Raw genomic sequence first — 17,579 nt, 5'->3', positions numbered from 1 at the left:
CAGCTTCTTTTTTCATGAGACCGAGTGTGTGCCACGATTACCACATCTATATACAGTATATATATATATATATATATATATATATATATATATATATATAATTCTGTTTGTTGGAAGCAGGCACTCACCAAATAGCATTAGAGCAAGTTGAAAAAGATTTTTAATCAATCATCATGTATGTCGACGTTTCGATCCGCCACAGGGATCTTTGTCAAGACAGGATATGTCATAAACAAGACAAGCAGCACTCCCTGGTGCTGCTTGTCTTGTTTATGACATATCCTGTCTTGACAAAGATCCCTGTGGCGGATCGAAACGTCGACATACATGATGATTGATTAAAAATCTTTTTCAACTTGCTCTGATGCTATTTGGTGAGTGCCTGCTTCCAACAAACAGAATTATATTTGGGATTTCGATTCCTTTAAAGTGGAGCACCTCCCTGTTGCCTCGTGATCAACTAGTGTGCGGATCCTCCAACATATATATATATATATATATATATATATTGTGACTCGAAAACAGTTAATGAACTGAAACGTCTTCAGATCGAGTAGTCATCTCCTTTATTCGACCTGTTTTGTTAGTCCGAGTGCCGCACCTCTACGTTGGCTATATATATATATATATATGCCATTGCACTCAGTGCTGGCAATACATGATCTGCACAGTATCCCAAAGTCTGCAGCCGCTGGAAGGTAGGTATAACTGCAGCTTCTATTTCCCTCTTTTCTGTGCCAGGCCCTTGCATATGCCAACCTCTTTGCCATTTTCTACCCTATACTAAACCCTTTGCATTTTTCCTATGCCAGTCCCCTGCCTTTTCCAGGCATATATAATTAGTTGAAAGTATTTACACAAAATAGAGACCCACCCTTGTACAGACCACCCAACCAGAACACTGGTCACGCCCCGCATATTATTAGGGGCCACAACCCCTATTATTGCGCATAATAGGCCCTAGATAATTTTCAGCTCCAGGCCCATTTAGATCTTAATCTGGCACTGGGGACAGCAAGCCCAACATTACAAATGTGGCACTGGCTCCTGATTGGCTGCCAATCAGGAAGCTGTTGTTGGATCACGGATAGTGCTGCTGCCACATTCGTAATGCAGCTTTTGCTGTCTGCATCTTTAGTTACATCTGATACACATTCAGCCCATACTATCCACAGCGCTGCCACCCAGGCCCCATTTCTGTCTGGGCCCGGGACTCAAATACCCCCAGACCCCCCCTGATACCGGCCCTGCATATAAGGAACTATGGGGTCTATGTACTAAAATTTAGGGCGGGATGTCCTAACGGAAAAATGAAGTAAAAATACAGTTTTTCTCGTTTTTTTATCGCATTTTCATATGCACTAAACCTCATAAGATATCATTACCCTATGGAAGCATGTTGTCCTGAGAGAGGACAGGACAACATCCATACAGATCTCTCCCAGCAGCCCCCACGGCTGCCCATGTCACTTTGCGCATGCCCAGATGGACTCCTGGGAGGTGTCCTATGCAGTAGTAATTGAATATGTTAGTGCATAAATAATTAAAATCAATGCAATACCCATGCGAAGTGTGTCGGTGTGCACTGGCAAGGTTTGGTGCATCCCACCCTTGGAGAGAAATAAAGTAGATGTAGATAAAGTACCAGTCAGACAGCTTCTGTCATTTAACAAAAAAAGGGGAAAAAACCCCAGAAACATCAGAGCGCTGTCTGTACCAACAATTTAATAAAAAACATATTCCTCATAGAGGAGACCCCAAATGCCGCTGTTCCCCATTAGATAGAAGGGGGCACACGTGCACGAGAAGCTCGCCCGCCCAGCTCTGTCGTAGGCCACTGCTGCCCTCCGATGCTCTCCCGTCCTCTCCCCTAGCCCCCACTCTCCCTGCCTATCTTCCCTAAAGCGGAGACAGGCATGGAATCTGCTCCCCACCGCCGTGCTGATGGGGACATGCGAGCATGTGAAATGCCCGCGCAGTCCCATCAGGTGGAACTCCTTTCTGCCAGCTCAGGAGATCTGGCGATTCTAAAGGCTGGCTAACAAGCGCTCCATCTGTAGATACATAGAGATGTGTTTTATAGAAATGTTGGTTTAATAAACCGTTTTTTTTTTGGTACAGACAGCGCTCCGAAGTTTCTGTTCCCCCCCCCCCCCCCCCACTGTGAAATGTGATATATCCAAAGAGCAGGACCTTGGATGTTTGGAGCAGCAGTCTAGAACCAAATAAAAGGGCTAAAAGTGCAGTGCCCTCATATACCCATATTTATAAAAAACAGCCTGTAACATGGGAGTTAGGAGCTGATAGGCTGGTACTTCATCTCTCTCCAAGGCTTAATACACAGACCTCTTAGACTTACAGCTGAGCAGAAGCCCAATAGACTGGCAGGTAGATAGAGAATGAGGATCCAATTCTGGATCACACGTAGTGATCCAAATTCAGCCCCTGCTCCTATGCATGCGTAAACCCGACTACGAAAGGCTACTGTGAGTTGCTCACTCACTGGGCATTTCACAGAGGGGAGGGAGGGATGAATGCAGATGGGAACAGTGGCGACACTGGGCCATAGGAACAGAATTTTATGGGTGTCTCCAAGAAAATGCTGAGCATTCCCATGGGTACGTGGGCAGGCCTATGGTTGCCAGGGGCAGGCAGCTGATGTCACAAGACATCAGCCACCTGCACTGTCTTTGTCCAGGACGCCCGCAAGTAAAAGGGTATGTGCAAGTCAGTGCACATACCCTCACATGGTTGCAAAGGGAAACAATGGTGGGTGGGGTGGATTTTAAGTGGGGTAGCGGGGTGGGCTCTCTGGCACTCGCTAAGCTGCAATCTTTGCAAAATTAGGTCCTGAGTTTCAGTTGTTCTACCCACACTTGGTCCTGTAAGATGCCCATTAACTTCCATGGCAAAAAAGTGGGGTCACCAATAAAATAATGTCCAGTAAACTGGTAATGGTAATTCACATTGAAATGTCCATTGCTAAAAATATTGTCCTGTCAAATACCCAATAGCAATAGGGGTGTGGTATAGGACCCCGACCGTCGGGATTCCGACAGTAATTAGCCCCACGTCGGGATTCCGTCTGGCCGGGGGGAGCGCAACGAAGCCCCTTGCGGGCTCACTGTGCTCACAACGCTGTGGGCACAGTGGCTCGCTGTGCTCGCCACCTATTCTATTCTCCCTCTATGGGGGTCGTGGACCACTACGAGGGAGAATAGCCGGTGACCATCGGGATTGCGAGTGTCGGGTTTTAACAGTCGGGATTCCTACTCTGGTGTCAGCCATCCGGCACCCAGCAAAAGTTAGACATAATAAAATACCATTATCAGTATTATCAGTCAGTAATGCCCAGCAAAATGTACAGTACAATGCTTGCCATCAATTCCAAGTCCAGTTAGATAGACAATACTAGAGTTATCTTAATATTTCCCATTAGCTGTACCCGGCCATGTGTTGCTGTGGCTCAGTCTGGTTAAATGGAAAAGAAAGAAAAGAGAAAGCGCACGATTGTAATATGTTTAATTTAACAATGCTTGTGGGTATACAATATTTTTTGTTGGTTTGCAGAATCTAGAACATGCAACATACAATTGTCCATGGGCGGGATGCGCTAAACCAAAAATGCGTTAAAAACCCCATTACTAGAGTTTTCCCCGCATTTTCAAACCCGCAAGCAAAATCTGGCAATACCCCATAGAAGCCTATGGGCTTCTTAACATTACCCCTGCTGCCCTGCATGGACCCCCGCTGCCCCGCACAGACCCACTCCAGCCTGCAATGACCCCCTGCCGACCCCTCCCACACTATTGTCTGGGCAGCACAATGCTGTGCTGGCTGGACTAGTGGCCTCCTCCTCCCTAGCCCTACATCCCCTTCCTGGTGCAGGGAAGAGGAAGCGGAGCCATGCCCGAATTATCGCATATGTACGTGCATATGCGATAATTATGTGTGCGGTAGCCAGCGATGGGCTTGTTGCACATTTGCAGCTCTGAAGTAAACACGTTGTCCATTTTGTAGATGTACTGCTAAGTGAACAACAGGTGGACTTCGTTCATGTATGGGAAATGAAAGAATTCACCATACAGCTTCGTTGCTGCTGATGTATCTTCCAGCCTGATACTGTGCAATTTCATCGTTTCTATAATAGTACAGTATGTATATAAAAACATGCACGTATACAAATGCAACGTTATGTCCAAATTTCAAAGCAATCAGTAAAGAAATTTCGGAGATATAAGATTTTGAACAAACGAACATTTACATTTTTATTTATATAGATTAGGATGGCCATCAGTAAAAGTAGTAGGCATAATATTAGTAGCAATAATCGGTACTATCATAGAATGCAGTGTACTCATGCAAAGACCATTGCAGTTCTTACTTCTTCGTTAGCCACATTTACACCTGAGAAAGAGGTATTACTGTATGTGTGGGTGGTTAGAGGCAGGCGTAAATAAAGGATAGAGGGGTGGAGGTGATGACAGTCACCATTTATAATTGACCACTAGCTACAGAGTTGGGCAAATATGCTGGGTACATTAACAGATGATTTTTAATTGCCAGGTCATACACTATGGCTCTTATTCTGGTTCACTCGCAAAGGTAAATTCCTTCTCAAATGGACAAAACCATGCTGCACTGCAGGCGGGGCAGATGTAACATGTGCAGAGAGATTTAGATTTGGGTGGGTTATTTTGAATCTGTGCAGGGAAAATACTGACTGCTTTATTTGTACACTGCAATATAGATATCCGTTTGAAGTAAAATCCCACCTAAATCTAATTCTCCCTGCACAAGTTACATCTGCCCCACCTGCAGTGCACATGGTTTTGTCCGTTTGAGAAGGTATTTGCCTTTGCGAGTGAACCAGAATAAGGGCCTATATTATGCTTTCACATGCGTGCATTAGCTATCATCTTCATACTTATTAGCCACTTTGGGCCTGATTCAGAGCTGATTACTACTGTGCAAAATCGCAGATGGCTGTGTGTAGATAGGTAAGTAACTGCACTATAGACCAGGTGTAACTACAATCAGTGCAATTATATTTACTAAAACACATCAATTCAAACACAATATCTAAGAAATTGGTAGCGTTGTGCAAATAGCAATATAGTCACCCGACTTGGAATGAGTCCGGTTGTGAATCACCAGTGTCCGTTCCTTTTAGTGTCCTGGATATGTTTATCATGTATTGTAATCCTCAGGGTTTATTTACCAGTATAGTATCTCCTCTGTGAAGTGTGGCAATTCGGAATGGAGGTAGCGAGCCCTTCCTCCTTGGGGCTGGTATCACAATTGCTGTGTACATTTTTGGCACCTTGCCATTAAAACATATTGGTAGTTGGGGCTGGCATGCCCTCCTCCTCAAAGTATGTTGTCACAGTGACAGAGTTTCGGGTAATATTAACCCCCATGCAAAGTTCAGAGGATGGTCCTAGTACATGTATCCATATAACAGGTGGAAAACCAGGACGCGTTTCAGTACATATGTGTAGCTTTTTCAAAGGTGTCTTTGCAGTGGGTTGCTGGGGTATACCCTAAACTAAACTGGCTACCAAATAGCACCTTGCAAACATAAGAATTACACTCAATAGCATTAAAAAACACAGATTTTGCAAAGTATGGAAAGAATTAGCAGATATGGAACCATTTATTAACCCTGTATTCACAATGTACTTACATATACTACGTTTGAAGACAATACACAAATAAACAGCACAGCTGGGCACTTAATAGACATGGCGTTACCTGGTAACCTACTGTAGATGCAATAGATGTAATAGTTACCAGGCAACCCCATCTCTACTAGTGCACAGCTGTGCTGTCTATTTTTGTTTTTTTTCCAAAACTATATGCACAATGCTACTAATTTCTTAGATAATGGGGGAAATTTACTAAAGGAAATTTGTAAAAAAAATAGGTGTATTTGTATCCAGAAATGCACTTATTTTTGACATTTACTATCCCGAAAATACAGCAATTCTTATTCGTATTGATAGCACATCAAGACGAATACGAATTGCCGTATTTTCGGGATAGTAAATGTCAAAAATAAGTGTATTTCTGGATACAAATACACCTATTTTTTAAACAAATTTCCTTTAGTAAATTTCCCCCAATATGTTTTAATTGATGTGTTTTATTAAATATTTACTGATTGAGGACCAATCTCCCAACCAGCGGGACCACGCATTGCACAATTGTGTGCACACGATGTGCATACAATCTGCATACAATCCGTCCTACAACAAGTTGAGATTGTATGATTGAATGCAATATTGTTCTGGTGTATGGGGCCATGGTGGAAACAAACCTATGACCTCAGTGCTGTTAGGTAGTAATGCTAACCGTTACACCATCTGTACTGCCCAACGACTGATGTCATTTCTCCAACATCTGAGCTCACCACCTATTCTATTCTCCCTCTATGGGGGTCATGGACCCCCATGAAGGAAAATAGCCCCTGTAAGTTAGGATTCCGACTGTCGTGTTCCTAACTGTGTGGAGTTTGTATTTTTTCCCCGTACTTGCGTGGGTTTCATACAATCCAAAAATATACTGGTAGGTTATTTGTCTCCTAAAAAAAATTAACCCTAGAATGAATGTGTGTGCGTGTACATGTGGTAGGGAATATAGATTGCATGCTCCACTGGGGCAGGGACTGATGTGAATGTTCAAATATTCTCTGTAAAGCGCTGCGGAATATGTGTGCCCTATATAAGAAACTCTTAATAAATAAATAAACAACCATCCGAATCCAGACTGTTGCTAAGTTATACCATACCGTATGGCATAACCTTTCACAAATCTGCTACAGAGACAGGAAGTTCAAGGCCGGAGGTGACTTCACAGACCCTCCTGAAATACGCCTGGGCATTCCTGAATTTTTTCTTGTTAACACCCTTAAACGCTGACTTAATGTCAGTCAAATTGTGAGTGAACTACAATTAGAATCTTTTGCTATTTTGGCTCGCACATGCATGCTACGATCCATAGGCATGCAGAGTCGTTTGATAATTGAACGGATTGTAAATTCGCACAACAGCGATCAAATCTTAATAACCCCCATAATTTGCTATTTAGAGAAAATAGAAAACTTAATACAGTGATTTTTTTTGTCAAGTACAGGTTGAGTATCCCGTGTCCGAATATCCCTTATCCGAATTATTCCGAAAACCATACATTCCAGAAAGTGAAAAAAAAAAAAAAAAAATTGTTAAAAACTCACTGGGGACATTTGTAACAGCACTACTGGTGACATGATATGTAACTGCCACTATATATGTACAAGAAAATGATTGCTTGGCATTCAAATTCAATATCTGAGATAGTACACAAACTTTTTTCATGTTCTTGAAACCTTGTTTTTTGAACAAATAAAATATATTTGTGTGTATTTCATGTGTTTGATGTGTTTATACAACATAAATGCAAGATACTTCAAAATACATCATTGAAATATTAAAATATTCTGAAATACGGAATAATCCGTTATCCAAAATTCTCCTGGTCCCGAGCATTTTGGATAAGGGATACTCAACCTGTATATGCACCAGATGCCCATGAATTGCAGAATAATGATCCTAAAATTAATCACAGGTAAATATGAACTTCAGTTTGCAAAATAATGTCTCTGTGAAATGCAGTAGGTTGCTATGTTAACATCATATGTTCCCAAGAGAAAAAGATCATGCCCCCACGTGTTTTATGTACTCAGCATTAACCCTTTCCTCTCACACATCAGTATTTGATTCTCCCCTCCTCTCAAGTACATGGAAACAGCTCAATCGTCTGTAACGTAAAGAAACAGAATGCCGAATACAGTTTTCAACCTACATCACACTAGTTTTTATATATATATATATATATATATATACGTCCAGGGAACGGATGGCACTCTGCTTCAATAATAACACCTTGTGTTGCCTACTTTATTATTATTGAAGCAGAGTGCCATCCGTTCCCTGGACGTATATGTACTTTTCTTTGGAGAGGCACCTGCGCCGCTGTTTCATTGCTGGAGTGCCAGTCATTGGGATTTGTATATATATATATATATATATATATTTATATATATATATATATATATATATATATATATAAATTACAACTAACTGCAAAGAGCATTATTTCAAATTTCTTAATAGTGAAAAGAATACAAAAGCTTAATGTAAGTTTTTAATAAAACAGAGTCGCAAAACATTTCTGTACAATATGATATAATCTAGAATACTGTACTTCTAAGCAAGTTGTGACTAGTAAAATATTAAACAAATAGTTACTGTACAATTGCAGTATTGCATAGTTTCTTGTGTTTGCGATCTCTGTTACTTACATTTTGCTGATTTTGATTGCAATGTTGTTTTTCTGATTTGCTTAATTTTACAGTGACAGGACATTGACCTTCTGCTAGTTAAATAGCCCAAAATGTTTCAGGATTTTTTCATAGGGTTTATACAGAGGAACAAGCTGCAATGTAGGCTCCTCCCTGGAAACAGAGCTCTACAATCCAGCAATGAGAGTTTTAAAGCAATATGCCCACCTAGATATTTACTTAAACTAGCAAGAGGAACAGCTATGTAGACTGCTTCTCCTACATATAAGATTAACTACTTTAGGTGGTGTAGCCAGGGTACATAGGTTATAGCCTGGGTTCCACGTTTAAAACCTTGATATTTAGAAATACATTTCTAACTTACAGCATTCAGTATACAGTATGTAGCTATTAAAGGATAATTCCAGTACCTGGAAAAACTGAACAAGCTGGTTTTAAATTTCGAATTTCAATTTTTATTACTGTATGCACAATAAATTCAACACTTCTTTACACATTGCAGTGCTACTTAGTTCTACTATTTGTACCGAAGGACTACCAGTCTACCAAGTCTGCCAATGTAAACCACTTGTCTTTATGGAACAGATTTTCCCAAATATCTGTAAAAGAGATAGACAAAATGTCATTAATGTTGCGTCACACAACCTGTGTGGCCCTTATTCTGGTTAACTCGTAAAATGCAAATTCCTTCTCAAATGGACAAAACATGTGCACCGTAGGGGGGCAGATGTAACATATGCAGAGGGAATTAGATTTAGGTGAGTTATTTTGTTTCTGTGCAGGGAAAATACCGACTGCTTTATTTTTACACTGCAATATTCTCACACAAGTAAAACCCCACCCAAATCTAATTCTCAGTAGGCGGGGGCTCTGGCTGTCACTGCTTGCCACAAGGTAGCGCTCACATTGATTATGGTTATACACAGTGATTCTGTTTTGGATTTTATGGTTCTGTGGTCAGAAAGACAATTATTATATCTACCAAGGCCTGCAACTTCTTATCACTGGTGTTTCCCATTCCACTATTTGCACATATTCTGGAGCTGATGCAGGACTGGTATATAAACCTCCACAAATGCAGCATGGAAACACCTGATAAAGCTGCTGAGATGGTTAAACACGTCAGTCCCTTTGCCCACACCTGCAGTTTGGACTGATCCAGACCAGCCTCAGGATACTTATTATTGGACCTACACTGCACCTGGAAAAGACTCTACCCGTCACCCAGTTTGACCAGCAATACGGTGCACCACTCCCTCAATTTGGACAACAATAGACACTATGGTCTTCCACAAAAGTGGACAGTAATATGATATCCTTCTACAAATATATTATTGTGGTTTGATCCCCTGAGGCATACTAGGAACGGACAGCTACAATATCCCCTTTTACCAGAATTGCATGTTTTATTAATGGTTACATACTGTATTATTTCATTAAATTACTTTTTATGTGAAATCAGTCCATCTTTATATTAAAATTTTTGTATGCAAATTTTGTTCTAAATTTGAGCGCTGCCATCCCCCAATTTTTTTTTGTCTTTGGCTATACACAGCGCCTATTGGCTGCTGAGTATTGCTTTACCCAATGGGAGTGCTACCTTGTGGTTTTTCTGTTTATACAGGTTCTTCAGGAAACCTTAAGATTGCAGAATGACTTCAATTTCCCAACATTAATACAGCTTACATAGCAGCTTACTTGGCAGGACACGGCCATGGGTGCCAGTGCCTGGGAAGGATGGGTGGTGCAAGGGGTGAGACAGTCACTGGGTGAGATAAGCCTGCAGCAGGGGACGGTATATGAGACCATGCTGTTTTGTGCCTGGGTGGGGAGCGTGAGACCACCGCTGCTGGGTGTGTGATCAAGGTGGGCTGGACAGACACAGCCGCCGAGTGCTTGTGCAAGCGGGGAGGCATGCAGCATGTGGATGAACACAGCTGCCGGGTGCTTGAGCAGACGGGGAGTCGGGGAGTGAGACTGTACGGCAGCTTGGGTATTTTCAGCTGCGCCCAGCAGCCGCGGCAGGGTCTGTGGCACCTTTGTTACGCCACTGGCCCGGAATTTTAATTGTGGAGGTGCTACCCAGTACTTGATTGATAACCTAAACACCCAAACAAGAAAAAGTAAGTACTGGCATGGTGCACTGAAAATCGAATAATATCTATATAACTTTTATTAATTGATTAATAAAATGGCAAAATAATAAAATATACTGAATAAAGGTAAGAAAATAAAATGTAAGTGATTTAAATATTAAGGGCCAATACCTATTTATTTATTATTTATTTACAGTTTCTTATATAGCGCAGCAGATTCTGTTGCGCTTTACAATAGTAGACCTATATATGTCCAAATTTTTCAGGGGTATTATTGTCCCTGTATGTTTTCTGTGTGTTCCTGTTCCTGATATGATAATAATCTCACACTTGTATACTTATAGCTAGTTTACAGCTGTCCTTTTTCTAAAACTATAAATAAATGTACTTTGTTTCAAAAATGATTCATTCCTTAATAAAAAGTTCACCACAGTAATTGTGTCTTCTCCTTGTAACAATAGCAGTTCACAGGGATAAAATGTACACTCATGTACATATATGATCATATGTGCTACTTAAATACAATTATTATTATGATTTTTGGTGACGATCCCTTTTACTCCCTTTATACTTAACCAAAATCGATAAATGAGGTAACATTTTAAAGATTAAGTTGATCGTTTCTGACGAATTGTTAATTAACAATTACACAATGTATTGTTAAGTTAAAAAGTAACTTTGTTGCAGTAAGCTCCTCCCCTCCACCTTTCTGCTGCTTGGGATCCGCACAGTTTATGAAAACTACCAGACCGCTGTGCAGTTTCTGTCCCTCCCCCATCTGACAGCTAAAACAGAGCCTGCTCAGCTTCTTAGAGCACCTGCAGCTCAGCCTCGCTGCAGGACTCGTACATGCGACACATGGCCCCAGTCGAAGGCCGGCCGCTGTCACCACGTCCCGTCCGGCAGCAGAGCCCTGGAGCTCTGTGCAGCTGTAGCAGGAAGAGCGCACGCAGACCTCAATACAAGACGGAGAACCATCCTTCCGTGCCACATCCCTGCTCGCAAAGCCAGGGCTGGGGACTAAGAGTTGGGACATACAAAGGCAAAGGGATGAAAGGCTTCTTACCTTCCGGACCTCAGGTGCAGCCATCAGTGGGAATCGCAGCAGAGAGGTCATCCAGAGACCCAGAACCCTCTTCTATAATAAGAGGGTAAGGGCTCCTCCTGAGGTATGTCTAACATTTAAGGGAAACAAATTAAACCTACTAGGTGGCCCGTGCGAAAATTACAATCCTTTTTAAACCCCCTATTGGCATATGTGAAAGTGCACTGCAGCTTACAGATGATTAAACCGCCTCTCCAAGTAAGTGGGTACACCTTTAAATAATGACACTGACTATGTAATTGCCATTAAAATCGGTCAACCATTTTTTAAGCATCTTATCAGTAGTATGGTGGCCAAAGAAAGAATGGTGAAAAGCTTGATGACTTTAACATCATGCGTTAACACCTACCCACTTGCCCGCTGGCGTACTTGTCCAGGATATAATTCTACTAGAGCAGGAGAGCACACCTCAGGCCGGCAGAGCAACAGCCATGGGACTACCATTCTGATCATACCATTCTTTCAGCTGGAAAGAAAAAAAATGGGGCAGGTGGGCAGGAACAAGGGACAAAGAGAATGGACAACTTGGCTAACAATTACAAACCTTTTGGCCCCCCTTACCAAGCTCACTCCCCTACCTCTATTGGTTGGTAACATAATGCAATACCCCCCACTGAACCTGGGCTGCCCTGCACTCTCATTCTCCCAAGGTGTTTAATTTCGCTACTGGACATATGTTCACCCGCTCTTATTAAACCCCCTATCGGCATACGTGAAAGTGCCCTTCAGTTTACAGATGATCAAACCCCCACTAAAAGTAAGTGGGTACACCTTTAAATAATGAAAGTGCCATTAAAATCAAATTTTATTAAGCTTTTTTTTAGAAGAAGCATGGTGGCCAAAACAAGAATGGTCAAATGCTTGATGACTTTAATGTCACACTTTAACTCTTACCCTAATGGGCAACTTGCTCATTGGCCCACTTGTCCAGGCACTAATTCTCCTAGAGCAGGACAGTACACCTTACATAAGCAGCACAATAACCACGGACTTCCCTTCCAACCATACCGTTCTTTCTTGGCAGCAGCCTGCCCTCCAGACGGCAATGCCACCATACTACCCCTAACCTGCATCAATACCACTAGGACCAACCAGCCGCGGAAAAAAAACGGTGAACTGTTTGGTGACTTTAACGCTTACCACAAGGGACAATTGTCCAGTGGACCACTTGTCCAAGCTCCAATTCTTCTAGGTCTGGATAGCGCATCTTGTGTAAGCATCGCAACAGCTAATGGACTACCGTTCCAACCATTCCATTCTCTGCCGGAAATTGTTAACCAATTATCTTGCCCCTACTAGCCCCCGGGCATGCACTTAGGTACAGCCAGGGGCTGGCTGGCAACTTTTAGCCTAGGGGGCAAGTCCAGAGCACTGGTCCATAATCAGCCAAGTCACCGTCGGAAGGAATGCTTTTGCGCGCCTACGGCGCGCCGAAAAATTAGGGGCGTGGCCTATCATAAGGGGCGTTGCCTGTACCATGATTGTATTGTGTACCTGCAGATTGCACATTTTAGCGAACCTTGTAATACCCATTACACATAAAGCCACATGCCGTAATGCCAATTACACATTATGCTGAACACCATGATGCCAGTTACACATTACGCCCAACACTGCGATGCTAATTACTCAATACACCGCACACTGTGATGCTAATTACACATTATGCTGCACACCTTGATGCCCATTACACCCCATACTGTGATGGCAATTACCCAATGCTCCCCACACCGTAATGTCCATTACGCCCCATACCATGATGCCCATTACACCGCACAATGTGATGTCCACAGTGCCAGATATGCCCCCACAGTGCAAGATATTCCGCCACAGTACCAAATACACATATGCCCCCACAGTGCCAGACACAAATGCCGCCACAGTGCCAGATATTCTACCACAGTGCCAAATACGCATATTCCTCCACAGTGCCAGATATGCCCCCAGAGTGCCAGAGACACATATGCCCCCACAGTGCCAGAGACACATATGCCCCCACAGTGCCAGAGACACATATTCCCCCACAGTGCCAAAGACACATATGCCCCCACAGTGCCAGATATGCCCCCACAGTGCCAGAGACACATATGCCCCCACAGTGCCAGAGACACATATGCCCCCTCAGTGCCAGAGACACATATTCCCCCACAGTGCCAAAGACACATATGCCCCCACAGTGCCAGATATGCCCCCACAGTGCCAGAGACACATATGCCCCCACAGTGCCAGAGACACATATGCCCCCACAGTGCCAAATACACATATGCCCCCACAGTGCCAGACACATATGCCCCCACAGTGCCAGATACACATATGTCCCCACAGTGCCAGATACACATATGCCCCCACAGTGCCAGATACACATATGCCCCCACAGTGCCAGATATGCCCCCACAGTGCCAAATACACATATGCCCCACAGTGCCAGATACACATATGCCCCCACAGTGCCAAATACACATATGCCCCCACAGTGCCAGATACACATATGCCCCCACAGTGCCAAATACACATATGCCCCACTGTGCCAGATACACATATGCCCCCACAGTGCCAAATACATATATGCCCCCACAGTACCAGATATGCCCCCCACAGTGCCAGATACACATATGCCCCCACACAGTGCCAGATATGCCCCCACACAGTGCCAGATATGCCCCCACACAGTGCCAGATATGCCCCCACACAGTGCCAGATATGCCCCCACAGTGACAGAAACACATATGCTGGGGTGAGGGAGGGGGGGGGGAGAGCGCTTACCCACTCGCTAGCTGCGGGCCGTGCTGCGGCTGGATCAGCTTCTCCAGCCCTCCTGCGCTGGCCGCGGCTTCCAGAACACGGCCGCGGCTACAGGAAAATGGCCGCCGGCCTCCTGCACTGAGAACATGTCCTCAGTGCAGGGGGCCGGCGGCCATTTTCCTGTAGCCGCGGCCGTGTTCTGTAATGCCCCTTTCAGACCGCACTTTTAAAACGGTAAATTGCCGTTTTTTTACCGTTTTAAAACGGTAATGTGTGCGGTCTGAAAGGTCCAGTCCCACTTAACCGGTTAGAAAATGCCGTTTTTTCTAACCGGTTAAAATGCAGGGTCCTACCCGTTTCTGAACCGGTATTTTAGCGCAAAAATCGGCTCAGAAACGGTATTTAGGACCCAGCCAATGAGCTGGGTCCTAAATTCAGCACAGTGAATACTTAATGAGCGCTCATTAAGTATTCACAGCACTGGAGCCCCCCCCCCCCGCGCGTGTCGACACCCCCCGCGCGCGTGTCGACGCCCCCCCCGCGCGTGTCGACGCCCCCCGCGTGTCGAACCCCCCCCCCCCCGCGCGTGTCGGCGCCCCCCCCCTGTCGACTTACCCCGTGCAGGTATCTCCGTTGTGGTTCCCGGCACTGCAGCTCAGTATGCTCGGAAAGCACTTATGAAAAAAGTGTCTTTCAGAAAATGGCTGCCCCCCATACGGAAGACAGTTTTTTTAAACAGGGTTTCCTATGGGGCAGCCATTTTCTGGAAGACACTTTTTTCATAAGTGCTTTCCGAGCATACTGAGCTGCAGTCCACAACGGAGGTACCGGCACGGGGTAAGTCGACACGGGGGGGGGGGGGGGGGGGCGCCGACACGCGGGGTGGGGTGGGCGTCGACACGCGCGGGGGGCGTCGACATGCGCGGGGGCGTCGACATGCGCGGGGGCGTCGACATGCTCTCGGTCGACACGCGAGGGGGGGGGGGGGGAGCTGCACGGAGGGGAGGGCTGAAGGCTGCACTGGCTTTGACCCTGTATTTGGAAAGTTTCCAAAAACGGGTCTGCCAGTGTCAAAAAATCGGCACTTAAATATATAACCGTATAATTAGGGATGCCTATCCCAGGGCATTTTTTTTAATCCCGGGAATTGGGATTGAAAAATGCTCATTGGCATGCCTAAAAGAAAATTTCCCCTGTGCCCCACACTGACTGAGTTTTGGGGAGGGGGGCAGGTGGCAGCAGTGCGGAGACAGGCGGCGGGTATGATATGTGGGTGGCCTGGCAGGGCCACACACTTACTTTTGGGATGTGGTGGAAGCAGGTGGCATCGGCGCGGAGGCAGACAGCTTCGGCGAGGATTCAGGCAGCTGGGGGAGGCCCGGTGGCGAGCGGTGGTGCAGTGCTACGGCCTGCACAGCGTGACCTGTGACCTAATCATGCTGTGCAGGCTGCACGCCGGGTCGGGAACAGCCGGGCAGCGTCTGAGCAAACGCTCAGACTCTGCCTGGCATTAGACTGCGCATGCAAAGTCTAATCCGGAAATCCCGGGATTGGATATTCCAATCCCGGGATTGAAATCCCTCTGTATAATGTGCGCTGGGGGGTATTGTGTGTAATTATTGGCACTGGGGGGGGTTGCTGCGTAATTATGTGCACTGAGGGGATGGCGTATAAATATGTGTACTGGAGGGGTGGTTTATAATCATGTGCACTTGGATGTGTGGCTGCTGTATAATTATGTGCTCTGCGAGGGATGGATGCTGTATAATTTTGTGCGCTGAGAGGGGTGGATGCTGTATAATTTAGTGCGCTGGGAGGGATGGATGCTGTATAATTATGTGTGCTGGGCAGGGCCGGATTAACAATGGGCATGATGGAGCTACAGCTCCAGGCCCACTCTCCAAATAGGCGCATTTTGTAGCTGAGGGCCGGGGCTTTCCAATGAGCCCAGCCCTGCGTCGCTAGCCCCCTGAGAACCAGAGATACCGCCAGGCAAACTTGGAACGTTTTCACCATAGGATAACATGGGACCCGCTAATTCCGACCTACACCCGGTTCCAACGGCTGCCAGTTCCCCCTCCGGCATCACAGAAGCTCAAGGTGGATCTCAGTCGAGCTCAAATTGCTGGGCCTTCAATCTGATACCTGGTCCATATGGGTTCATTGGTTCTAGAGATATTGCGGGTAAACCAATTTTTTTCAGGTCTGAAATGTAATTTCATGGCTGTTCATGTTGTTTGAGGACAGATTTCTCTGGAACCAAACGGCCCAGTTTCACGGGACCAAAATCATTCGAAGCCTACATGTAAATGGGTCAGTTGGTTCTGAAGATATAGCTGGTTGTTTAAAGGGGGGCGGGGTGGTTTTCTCTCCCCCTCACACCAGAAAATGCAGGGACTAGGCTGCTGTAAAAGGGGCCAGTCCGCGAATGTCCCTGCATGATCCTGGGACCATATTCCCGGGCAAGTCCCTGCATTTTCTGGTGTGAAAGGGGTATTATTTTAAATAGCAGTGCTCTGAATACAGTTGGGCAGCCCCCTGCTCTCTGCCCTGCTGTCAATGGCTATCATTTCTGCCCGGCGGCGGCTGTTCCAAAGTTACCACGAGCATGTATTCAACCTTGGCAATGAGCATGTAATCCCACATGGCAACGAGCATGGAACCCCTGGCAATGAACATGTAGGTAAGCAACACTTATGTAGCATACAGTTTTATAGGCATTATGGTGTTTGGCATAATACGTAATGGAGATTATGGTGTGTGTCTTTTTTTTTTTTCAATAATATTTTTATTGGTTAAGTAGGTAGGGAGGAGTAATACAACAGAATGACTCATCTTAGCAAATCAGGTTATGTCACATCGTAGGTACAAGCGTTAACAAGTTTAAATTGACAGGAATAGCCATGTATCAGCTCGTCACAACAAAATACAGTCTGTAAAGAGGAAAGGTGAATTTTCGGTTAGGAGGGCATCTCGTAACTTTGACCATTAGAATCTATCAGAAGGGTGGTGTTCCCTTTTCTAAGACAGCCATATTATACCAGGTGGAAAGTCTCACAGCCTGTCTGAGATTGTTTTGATCAGTAGCAGGTAAAATATGGACATAAGGCAGCCAAATATCGAAAAATTTCGAGGCTCTCGTCTCAACATCCAACATACATTCCACCCAGTCCATTTGGTACATATAGGACAGTCTAGGCAAAAAGAGGGTTAGAGATATATTATCAGGTTTTATCCATTGTGATAGTATGGTTTTCTTAGCCGCAGCTGCGACCTTCGCCAGGAGGAGGCGTGT

The 17,579-nt window shown here is 44.8% G+C and overlaps 2 protein-coding genes across 4 annotated transcripts in view; one reads left to right on the top strand and one right to left on the bottom strand.

Moving 5' to 3' along the window:
• Positions 1-8,493, bottom strand: part of LOC146026373 (flavin-containing monooxygenase 3-like) — a 52,916-nt gene extending 44,423 nt beyond the window's left edge. The window contains exon 1 of one of the 2 annotated variants that reach the window (XM_083156990.1): positions 8,342-8,493. The gene's annotated coding sequence lies outside the window, so the exon portion shown is untranslated. The remainder of the gene's footprint in view (positions 1-8,341) is intronic. The other variant, XM_083156992.1, reaches the window with a different exon arrangement.
• Positions 1-17,579, top strand: part of LOC146026374 (dimethylaniline monooxygenase [N-oxide-forming] 2-like) — a 149,410-nt gene that overhangs the window by 25,853 nt on the left and 105,978 nt on the right. The gene's annotated exons all lie outside the window — the stretch shown is intronic.

This window comes from Crinia signifera, chromosome 8 (assembly GCF_055691185.1).
Source record: "Crinia signifera chromosome 8, ASM5569118v1, whole genome shotgun sequence".
NCBI classification, from domain to species: Eukaryota; Metazoa; Chordata; class Amphibia; order Anura; family Myobatrachidae; genus Crinia; species Crinia signifera.
This window is presented reverse-complemented; position numbering and strand designations above follow the sequence as displayed.